Below are 11,047 nucleotides of genomic sequence, written 5' to 3'. Positions count from 1 at the left end.
ATTTTTTTGAGCAAAACTCTGGACCAATGTCAAGGAAACAGGCTAAATCAGGAAATAGAAGAGTGGGAGTCAAGACTGGCATCATGTGGGACACAATGCAGAAACAGAACTATCAGATAAACAACACATATCAAAGAAAAAATGAGTCATGATGACTGGGGTGAGCAATTTTCTGAGAACCAAACAAACTATAAATAAGAAAAAAACAAAGCTAGCTAGAAAGCTGACTCAAATAACAGTATTAAGATGAGGTACTCAAATAAGGCAGTTGTTCTGGCTTGAGTTATGTACTTTTATCCCTATTACTCAGAACTGCATTGTCCAATATGATAGCTACTACCCTTGTGTGATTATTTAAATTTAAGTAATACTTAAAGGTCCAGTTCTTCAGTGTCACTAGCCACATTTTAAGCGGTTGGTAACCGTGTGTGGCTAGTAGCTCCTTTATTGGGTAGCAGGGGTGTAAAACTTTTCCATCATTGCATAAAGTTCTCTTAGATAGCACTGACCTAGAAATATGAATCGATCCCATCACCAAATCTAAATGGTTATAAAGAAAAAACTCTACTAGACTAGTCCTCTTCTTGTAAATAGTCATAAAACTGAACAAAATATATGAAGCAATAGCATTCGGGCACTGTACAACAGGCAATACAAAAGTGCAATCCATGAGAGCTGAGAAACTGAAGGTGAGATCTGTAATCAGAGCAGCTACCTACCTGGACATCATATTCTGACCACAGCACACTGAGCCAGAGTACAGCATGGAAGTCATGCTGAATTTAGGAGTCAGATATCAAGACCTCCTGGCAACTTAAGTCATTGGAATATGTGGGGAAAGACATTGGAGATTAGGCAATTGTGTAGAGGGTTTCCCAGTGGGTTCTTGGCAGTGGGGCGAACTGTGCATGGGCAGGGCAAGACAGCATGGGGCTTACTGGATTACAGCTGGTATGGAATTGAGCTCAGCCAGAGTGTAGAAAACTTGTAAACATTCTCCTAATATGGTGGACATTCAGCTGAGACATCAGAAACCCCTATCTTTAAAACAAACAACAAAAAGGACCTGCTCTAGACCTGCCCTAATAAAGGCTAAAACCCTGCCCTGGCCACATATACAGGGGAGGCAGTGTTTAAATATTGAGTCCTATCAAGTTAGAAGGGCTTGGGAAATGTAGTAAGCTTCTTAGAGATCCCCACTAACAAAATGTAAAACAGCATACACAAGTTCATGATGTTCAGCCAGGAACTGAACATTGAAATAGAACAATAATCACTTTCCAGGGGCAGATAACAGACTTCAGAGTTTCTAAAAATGTCTCATTTACAATGTCAAGTACAAAAGAAAATATTAGTAGACATTTAAGAAATAGAAAACTATGACTTAGAGTCAATAGAATAAAAAGTAGTCTATAGGAACTGACGCACAGTGACTCAGATGTTGGATTAATGAGGCAAAGACTTTAAAGCAGCTATGATAAACAAATAGGTTCAAAGAATTAAAGACAAAGATGTTTAAAGGATTAAGGGGAAGAAGTAAGTCTTTCCTCAGGGTGTGCTGGCAGCTATCACCCTGGTAAGGGGTGGGGTTGGAGATGAAGGGGCTAGAGCTGACGCCAGGTGCGGGGCAGGACTTCCTCTCTGTGGCCATCACCACCCTATTGGTGGGGAGCCTAATCCCAGATTTCTGGAGCAGAAGCCCTAAGGGTCAGGCCAGAACAGGTTTTGTTCCCTCTAAGTGTCTGTTTTGCCCTCTCCCTGAACCCGGTGGGAAGTACTAAAGCACTGGGGCCTGTGCAGGCTTCGGCTCAAGTCAGTCACAGGCTGAGGTCCAATGCGCGGCCCGGGCAGCCTCAGGTGCAAGTCCCCTTTGTCCCTCACAGCCCATCACTGCCCTCAGCTTCCGCCACCTCTGCCCTGTCGTGGAACCGCCCGCGGGGCAGGTGGGGCCCATGTGGGCTCTCAGCATGTACTGGGGATGGGTGAGCTGCGGTGGAGGGGCGCTGTCAGAGGTCTGGGCTGCTTTCGAGGCGCTGCTTGAATAAGCGTCAACAAAGGCTACAGCCGCCCACCCAGCCTCTGCCCCAGGACGGGGTTACCTCTGCATCCCATGGTCAAGTCTTTGACCGACGGTCAAGCCAGTCCCATGGGCATGGCTACCAAGATCCAGTACTGCGCTGTGGCGTACAGTGAGCGGAGCCGGAGTGTTTGCTCGGCACAGCCTGTGGCACTCAGTGAGTCAGTTGTGGGAAACCCTGCAACCGCAAGCATAGACTTCTCTCTGCCCTGCCTGGGAGCAAACCAGCGAGCGCCAGTCCAGGCTTCTTACAGCCCTTCTGTTAGTCACAGTGGTCCTCCAACCAGCCAAGGAGGCCTGTCTCTCCCACATGGGAACCCAGGACGGCAGCATTCAACCTGCGGCTTGAAATGCTCACTCCTCAGGTTATGTGTCCACCCGTATAATCTCCCTTTTTCTCTGAGTCCCCTCCCAGGGGCACAGGTCCCAAATGGATTGCTTTTCTCCTCTTCTAAGCCAATTACCTGTGGATCTTTCTTAAAGCTTTGGTCTTACGGAAGTCCTTCTGCCAGTTTCCAGTTAGTTTTCAGTGAGAATTGTTCTACACGTAGATGTATTTTTGATATGTTCATGGGCAGAAGTGAGCTCCATGCCCTCTTACTCTGCCACCTTGATCAGAATCCCCCTGTAGTACTTATTTAAACTATATTTTGTGTAATTCAGTGTCATTTGGGCACGATAAAAAAACACCCAGTTATTTCTTGACTCATCATTTAGTCATTACTTGGAATTACTGTTTTTACAACAATTTTCCTGTAATTTTATCTAAATGCTTGTACTTGCCGTTATTTGAAATCTTTGGGGTTGTTTTTATCATACAGATCTCTACATTGAAAGCTGCCACTTGAATCCCACTGGCACTTCAAATTTTATTTATTCAAAATTGTATAAATGTACTCTTCTTTCCACATCATTATCTCTCTGAAACCCCCACATTCCCTAGCATCCCATGTCCAGTCAGTCTCTGTTACGTTCCTCAAAACTAGTCTGTCCTTTCTTGTCCCATTTCATTAATTCAGACCCCATTACTTTTTATCTGGACCCTAGCTATCATAATGGTATTACTTCCAATCTATTAATTTTCATACTGTTTTATTTCTTTGTTTCAGGATGCACCCCCCTAATGCCCACCTTAATCATTACAGAAGGCAACAATTTCTTTTACTAGGTATCCTTTGAGACTGGGTGTTATAGATACTGTTATTTGGAATCCACGTCACAATGTGTGATATATAGTAGGGAAAGAGAGGCCATTCCCATTTTTCCAAGGTACATGGCATGGCTCCAGCATTCTGAATGCTTCAGGGAATGCTTCGTTATTTGGTCAATTGAAAGATTTTGAAGGCTTAGAAATAACCAGTGTACAAATACCAGAGTGAATAAGGAAATAGATTTCCCCAATATCTGTGATGGTGATTAGGCAATAGTGAGATCTGTCTTAAGGTGGATTTTTAGGTGGTGAACATTTAGGATTATCCCCTTCTCTACCATCAGTCCTCACTTAATGGAACTGTCTTCCAACGATTACAGGCATACTAGTTTTATTGCGCTTTACTTTATTGTGCTTCATAGATGTGACATTATTTTTTTTTTTAATTGAAGTTTTGTGGCAGCCCTGTGTCAAGCAAGTCTAACAGTGCCATTTTTCCAACAGCATTTGTTCACGTTTGTCTCTTTGGTAATACTCACAATATTTCAAACTCTTTCAAAACTATTTTTTTAAAATATCTTTATTGGAGTGTAATTGCTTTGCAATGTTCTGTTAGTTTCTGCTGTACAGCAAAGTGAATCAGCTATATGTATACATATATCCCCATATGCCCTCCCTCTTTAGCCATTATATTTGTTATTGTGATCAGTGATCTTTGATGTTACTACTGTAATTGTTTTGGGGTGCCATGAATTGCAGCCATATGAGATGGTGAACTTTATTGATAAATGTTGTGAGTTCTGACTACTCTCTCCACTGGCAATTCCCCCACCTCTCTCCCTCTCCTCGGGCCTCCCTATTTTCTGAGACACAACAATATTTAAATTAGGCCAATTAATAACTCTACAGTGGCTTCTAAGTATTCGAGTGAAAGGAAGAGTCACACGTCTCTCACTTTACATCAAACCTACAAGTGATTAAGCTTAGTGAGGAAAGCATGTCAAAAAAAAAAAAAAATGGGAGGTTGAAAGATAGGCCTAAAGCAAGGCCTCTTGTGCCAAACTGTTAGCCAAGTTGTGAAGGAAAAGGAAAAGTTCTTGAAGGAAATGAAAAGTGCTATTCCAGTGAACACACGAATGATAAGAAAGAAAGAAAACAGCCTTATTGCTAATGTGGAGAAAGATTTAGTGCTCTGGATAGATCAAACCAGCTGCAATGTTCCCTTAAACCAAAGCCTAATATCCAGAATAAAGCCCTAACTCTTTTCAGTTCTATGAAGGGAGAGAGGTGAGGAAGCTGCAGAAGAGAAGTTTGAAGCTAGCAGAGGTTGGTTCATGAGGCTTAAGGAAAGAAGTCACCTTATAATGTAAAAGTGCAACGTGAAGCAGCAAGCGCTGAAGTAGAAACTGCAGCAAGTTATCCAGGAGATCTAGCTAAGATCATTCATGAAGGTAGCCACAGTAAACAATAGATACCCAATGTAAATGAAACAGCCTTCTGTTAGAAGAAGATGCCACCGAGGACTTTCAAAGCTAGAGAGAAGTCAGTGCCTGGCTTCAAAGCTTCAAAGGACAGGATGTCGCTCTTGTTAGAGGCTAGGGCAGCTGCTGACTTGAAGTTGAAGCCAGTGCGTATTTACCATTCAGAAAATCCTGGGGTCCTTAAGAATTATGCTAAATCTACTCTTCCTGTGTTTTATAAGAACAACAAAGCCTGAATGACAGCATGTCTGTTTGCAACGTGGTTTACTGAATATTTTAAGCCCACTGAAGGAGATCCACTTCTCAGAAAGAAATATCTGTCTTAAAATATTACTAGTCACTGACAATCCACCTGGTCACCCAAGAGCTCTGATGCAGATATACAAAGAAACTAATCTTGTTTTCATGCCTGCTAACAAAACATCCATTCTGCAGCCCTTGGATCAAGGAGTAAGTTTGACTTTTAAGTCTGATTCTTTAAGAAATACATTTTGTAAGGCTATAGCTGCTAAAGATAGTTATTGCTCTGATGGATATGGCAAAATAAATTGAAAACCTTCTAGAAAGTATTCACCATTTTAGATGTCTTTAAGAATATTCCTAATTCATAGAAAGAGTCTAAATATCAACATTAGCAGGAGTTTGGAAGAAGTTGATTCCAACCCTTATGGATGACTTTGAGGGGTTCAAGACTTCAGTGGAGGAAGTCATTGCAGATGTGGTGGAAATAGCAAGAGAACTAGAATTAGAAGTGGAGCCTGAAGATGTGATTGAATTGCTGCAGTCTCATGGTAAAACTTGAATAGATGAGAAGTTGCTTCTTATGGATGAGCAAAGAAAGTGGTTTCTTGAAATGGAATCTACTCCTGGTGAAGATACTGTGAAGACTTGAAATGACAACAAAGGATTTAGAATACAAATAAGTTGGTAAAGCAGTGGCAGAGTCTGAGAGGATTTGACTTTGATTTTGAAAGAAGATCTGTCATGGGTAAAATGCTATCAAACATCGTTGCAATGCTACAGAGAAATTATTCCTGAAAGGAAGAGTCAATGGATGTGGTAAACTTCATTGGTGTCTTATTTTAAGAAATTACCAAAGCCACCCCAACCTTCAGCAACCAACAGCCAACTCCCTGATCTGTCAGTAACCATCAATGTTGAGGCAAGATACTCCACCAGCAAAAAATTATGACTCACTGAAGGCTCAGATGATGGTTAACATTTTTTAGCAATAAATTATTTTTTGATTAAGTTTGTACATTGTTTTTTAAGACAGAGTGCTATTGAACACTTAACAGACTATAGTATAGTGTAGGCATAACATTTATATGCACTGAAAAACTAAAAAATTTGTGTGACTCACTTTATTGAGAGATTCACTATTGTGGTGGTCTGGAACCAACCCATAATATCTCCAAATTATGCCTGACCAGACTATGCTCTAAGGTCGTAAAATTATCCATCTTGTTATGATGATGTTGATGGTGGTTAAAATAAAGCTTTGAAGAAGGTGCCAGAGTATTTAGCAATAAACACATAAATAAAAAAAAAATTAAGAAAAACCAGCTTTGTCTAAGAACAGAGTAAAAATGCAAATACATATAGATCTTTTTAACACAAAATTGTTGTTAACAAGGTACAATGGAGAGGGAATATCTAGTCTCTATAATGAAATAAAATGAAAATTGAAGAAGCCATAAGTACAAGCCAAATATTGTTGTAGGACAGAGGGCACTATATAACCATAGCACGTGAGGTTTTGGTAAAGGACCTGGTTGTAGTGGATGAGCAACTTAGGAAGAGGGGACTTTTGATCTAAATTTAATGTGCAAATCCAATCAATATGTCTCAGAACCATTTAGGTACTAGCTACCTGTCATTTCTCAAGTAGACTTTAGTTAGTTAGATATAGGACATGAATCACGAAGTTGCTATATCCACATTGCCTGACTTATGCTATTATTCAGCATTGTTGCATGAAAGAAATAGTCAATTTGAAAATGGGAAATGCTCACTTTCTTGCTGCACTGGATTAGTTAGTCTTCAATCTCAGTAGTCTAGACCAATGCTGCTCAACATATGGTCTGTGAATTGATAAAGGCCACCAACTCTGTTGCAGATCTGCAAAAAGATAAGTACTATAAGTGAGTGTAAGCATTTATATTTTTTATAGTAATTTGACATTACTGTGACATCCAAAGGAATGATAAATGGATTTGACTTTTTGAATAAGATTAGACCAGTTCAGCTGTTGAATTCATGGTATGATTTTCATATGGTGAGAGGTGCCTACTACCATGCCTTATAAGACAATATAGTGAGATGTGATGTTTTAAGGTGTCTGTCATCGCCATTTCAAAAGATTTCAGAATATAAGAAAATATAAGCTTTTATTTTTATAACACTATTTTATACTTAACTTTTGATCAATCAAAAAGTGTTTTTTCTAAATTTAATATTTATAACTCCTAACAAAATTAAGGAAGCCAATTTTGAATTATTTATTTTAAAATATAACTTACGTGTGGCTAAACAATCTTCATCATACTCTTTGTCAAGCAAAGACACCCTTTTTCCTAACATGGCAATAGTAATGAAACAAATGATAAAAATGGAAGTGATTCTGAAAAAATACAAAAAAAAATCATGCAAGTTATATTTAATTTTGTTTTGTAAACATATTTGATGATGAAGTGAGAAAACCATAGAGTATTATTTGCAGAGATATACTGTCTAATGAAACCATTAAAACCTAATTGGAATTTTCAAACAAACCATTACAAATAAATTCACTCAAAAAGAATAATTTGAAAGGAAGAATATTGAATTATAAAGTTAACAGAAGATGTTTATTATGTTATATGTGAATATGAATAATCTAAAAGGCACTCTTTCAGTGAACAAATACAGCTTTTATAATTATTTTCATTTTTTAAAATTGTATGTTCTGATTACACTTTTGAAAGGTGATTCTATGTCTATTGAATCTAATAAAGATCAGGATTTTATATTGTATTTATTTCATTTTAATATTAATACATTTTTATTGTATGCTAAGTTATATTGGTCTACAATGGATATAAACCACACACAAACAAAAAATTAAAAATATTCACAAATAGTTTAAGAAGCTCTTCTCTAGGCAGCCTATATTTTAGCTTAGTGTTTCTCAGACTTTAAAGTGCATGCGAATCACCTGGGGATCTTGCTAAACTGAGCATTCTGATTCAGTATATTCATAAGACCTGGTATTCTGCATTCTAAAAGGTTTCCAGATGATGCTAATGCTGCTGGTCCATATATCACAGTTTGAGTATCAAGCCATTATAATTTTCTCTTATATGCTCTCCCACTTTACTAACACTGATGAGTATGTGTATGCCCCCTACCCCCACAAAGAGAACAGGAAGCCAGTAGCTATAATGGAAGTTTTGAATGTGGATATCTTAATTTGACTTGATAAAGAAATATTATCAGGAGATATCTGGAGTTTTCTTATAGGGGTCATGATTCTATTCAGATACCCTAAAGGAAACGTTCTTACACACATTTTTCAGGCAAAAAGGGTATGCTCTGTCCAGATACACCAGTGCTCTTTCACCTGTGAACCTCTGACTTAAGTGCTGGCCCCTCTTGACCTGAAGAGGGAATCTCAGCACCCCTGGAGACTGCTGGCTGCCTCTGTCTGTAAATAACTCCCTCAAGGGTGAGATTGTGGGCACATAATCTTATTGGTTCAAGTGCTGGAACTAAACAACAATTTTTAAAAGGGGGATGGGGTTATATTTTTTGTTAACAAGACTAAGCATAAAATAAGAGGCAGATCCATGGCATGAATGACAGCTTCCCTGGCCTTCACTATTATAACATGTGATATCCACAAAAAATGGTAAAGGGGGCTTACAGATTCCAGTAACAGCAATGTGGAATGCTGAGACTAAACCTCTAGCAGATACAGCAGAAAGAGATACCAGATATAAAATCGAGGTCAAACATATAATATCACCCAACTGTATCAAGGCACTGGATAGTGATCAAAATCAGGTAGAAACTGGATGGGAATCTTCCTTTGAGACACAGGAAAGATAAGATCCTGGCAATATTTGTAAATTTAAAACTTTTTTGTCTGATTCATACCCCAATCTTCCCATGGCTCAAGACATCAGAAAACTGGTCAGGGTGTCAGAAAACTTGAGCTTTACTAGCTTTATGTATCAGAAGACAACGTTTGAGACAGGTAGAACAAAAATTAAGGGGCAGAGAATCTAGGAAGGAGGAGGTCCCACAGATGGAAGCCCCAAAATCTGCATGTAAAATGTGAAATCACTGAAATTTTTGGCTAACTGAGAAACTGTGCAATTGCAGAGGAGACACCAGTGTCTACAGTAACTTGAAGGTGGAAGAACTGATCAGAGATTTCAACTGCTGATCTAAACAAGAAACCTGAATTTGAAGTTTGATCTAGTTGAGTTAATTGTAGGGTAGAATAAGAATTAATCTCGAGACAAAGATGACTAAATTCAGAATCTCTACAATGTATCCATCATAAACTTTAGTATCCACCTTAAAAAAAAAAACAAACTAAACATGTGAAAGAACAGAAAAAATTGACTCATACAGAAATAAAAAAGTCTGGGCACCCAGTGTTAGACAAGATAAATTAACAACAGTGCACCCTATTCATTCAGAAATTTAAAACTAAAACCCTGAAAGAAATTAAAAAACTATCACAAGTCTTTGAAAGTGGGAAAAGGAAGTCAAATTGGCTGGAACCTTGAGACTCAATGGATAATGTTTCAGTGAGTTTCCTAGGGTAAGCATATATTTGTCTCCTGGTAACTAAAGCAGCTTGCAACTCAGAAACAACAATCAATGCAGACAAAATTAGCCTCAAGGAAAGCCCACACCCTAGCCAAGGGCTGAGAAGAGGACTGACCTACAGAAGAGTACCCTTTGGACTACCAGACCTATTATAGGCAAGTTCTACAGAAGGAGTTGGACCCCACCCTCACACCAATGGGGTTTTCAGAGACTGTGGGACAGAGCCTTGCCAATCATGAAACCCATCTTTAAATATAATGCTATAGATGGGTTTTCTAAAAAAGCATTATAAAAATATAACCTGTAAGTACTAATCAAAAGAAATCTTCAGTGATTTTATTAACATCAGATTAGTGGACTTCAGGGCAAACAAAATTATCAGGGCTAAACGTGGCAGTTCACCAAGAAGACAAAACAATCCTGAATGATGGTGCACAAAATAAAGATCTTTGATATATGTATAGCACATGTATTTATGTAATATACATAAAAACTGAAAGAACTGAGAGAAGAAATTAAAAATACCCTTAAAATTTAAGAAGACTGAAATCATTTCAAGTGCCTTTTCCAAACACAAAAGTATGAAACTAGAAATCAATAACAGGAGGAAAACTGGAAAATTCACAAGTATGTGGAAATTAAACAATACAATCCTGAACAACCAAATTGTCAAAGATGAACTCAAAAGGGAAATCAAAAAATATCTTGAAACAAATAAAAATGGAAACACAAAATATCAAAGCTTATGGGATACAGCAAAAGCAGTGGTAAGAGGGAAGCTGACAGTGATAAGTGAGCACATTAAAAAAAATCTCAAATAAACAACCTAACTTTATGCCTTAAGGAACTAAAAAGAAGAAAAAACTAAGTCCAAAGTTAGAAGAAAGGAGATAACATAGATTAGAGAAGAAATAAGTAAAAAGCTCAATAAAATTAAAAGTTGGTTTTTGAAAAGAGAAACAAAATTGACAAACCTTTAGCTAGACTTTTCAAAAAAGACAGTGAGGACTCAAAATTAGGAATGAAAGGGGAGACATTACAACTGATATTACAAAAATGCAAAGGGTCATAAGAAATTACTATGAACAATTATATGCCAACAAACTGGATAACCTAGAAGAAATGGATAAATTCCTAGAAAACATATAACTTATCAGTATGAAATAATAAAGAAATAAAAAATCTAAACAGATCAGTAATGGATAAAGATATTGAATCAGTAATCAAGAACTTCCCAGCAAATAAAAGCCCAGGACCAGATAGTGAATTCTACCAAACATTTAAAAAAAGAATTAATGCCAATCTTACTCAAACTCATCCAAAATATTGAAGAGGAGGGAGTACTTCCAAACTTATTTTATGAGGCCAACATTACCCTGATATCAATGCTAGATAGTGATATTGAAAGAAAAGAAAACTATAGGCCAGTATTCTTGATGAATATAGATATAATAATTCTCAATAAAATACTGCCAAACTATATTAAACATAGTACTGTAAATCCTAGCCAGAGTAATT

General features: G+C 37.8%; 1 pseudogene; it reads left to right on the top strand.

Moving 5' to 3' along the window:
• Positions 1–2,110: 2,110 nt before the first annotated feature.
• The window catches only part of LOC111171031 (protein tyrosine phosphatase type IVA 3 pseudogene), a 60,403-nt pseudogene continuing 51,466 nt past the window's right edge, over positions 2,111–11,047 (top strand).

Source organism: Delphinapterus leucas, chromosome 2 (genome assembly GCF_059928025.1).
Source record: "Delphinapterus leucas isolate spDelLeu-1000000601 "Yukka" chromosome 2, BTC_Dleu_Yukka2, whole genome shotgun sequence".
In the NCBI taxonomy this organism is placed as follows: domain Eukaryota; kingdom Metazoa; phylum Chordata; class Mammalia; order Artiodactyla; family Monodontidae; genus Delphinapterus; species Delphinapterus leucas.
The sequence above is the reverse complement of the archived record's forward strand: the minus strand, read 5'-3'. Positions and strand labels throughout refer to the sequence as shown.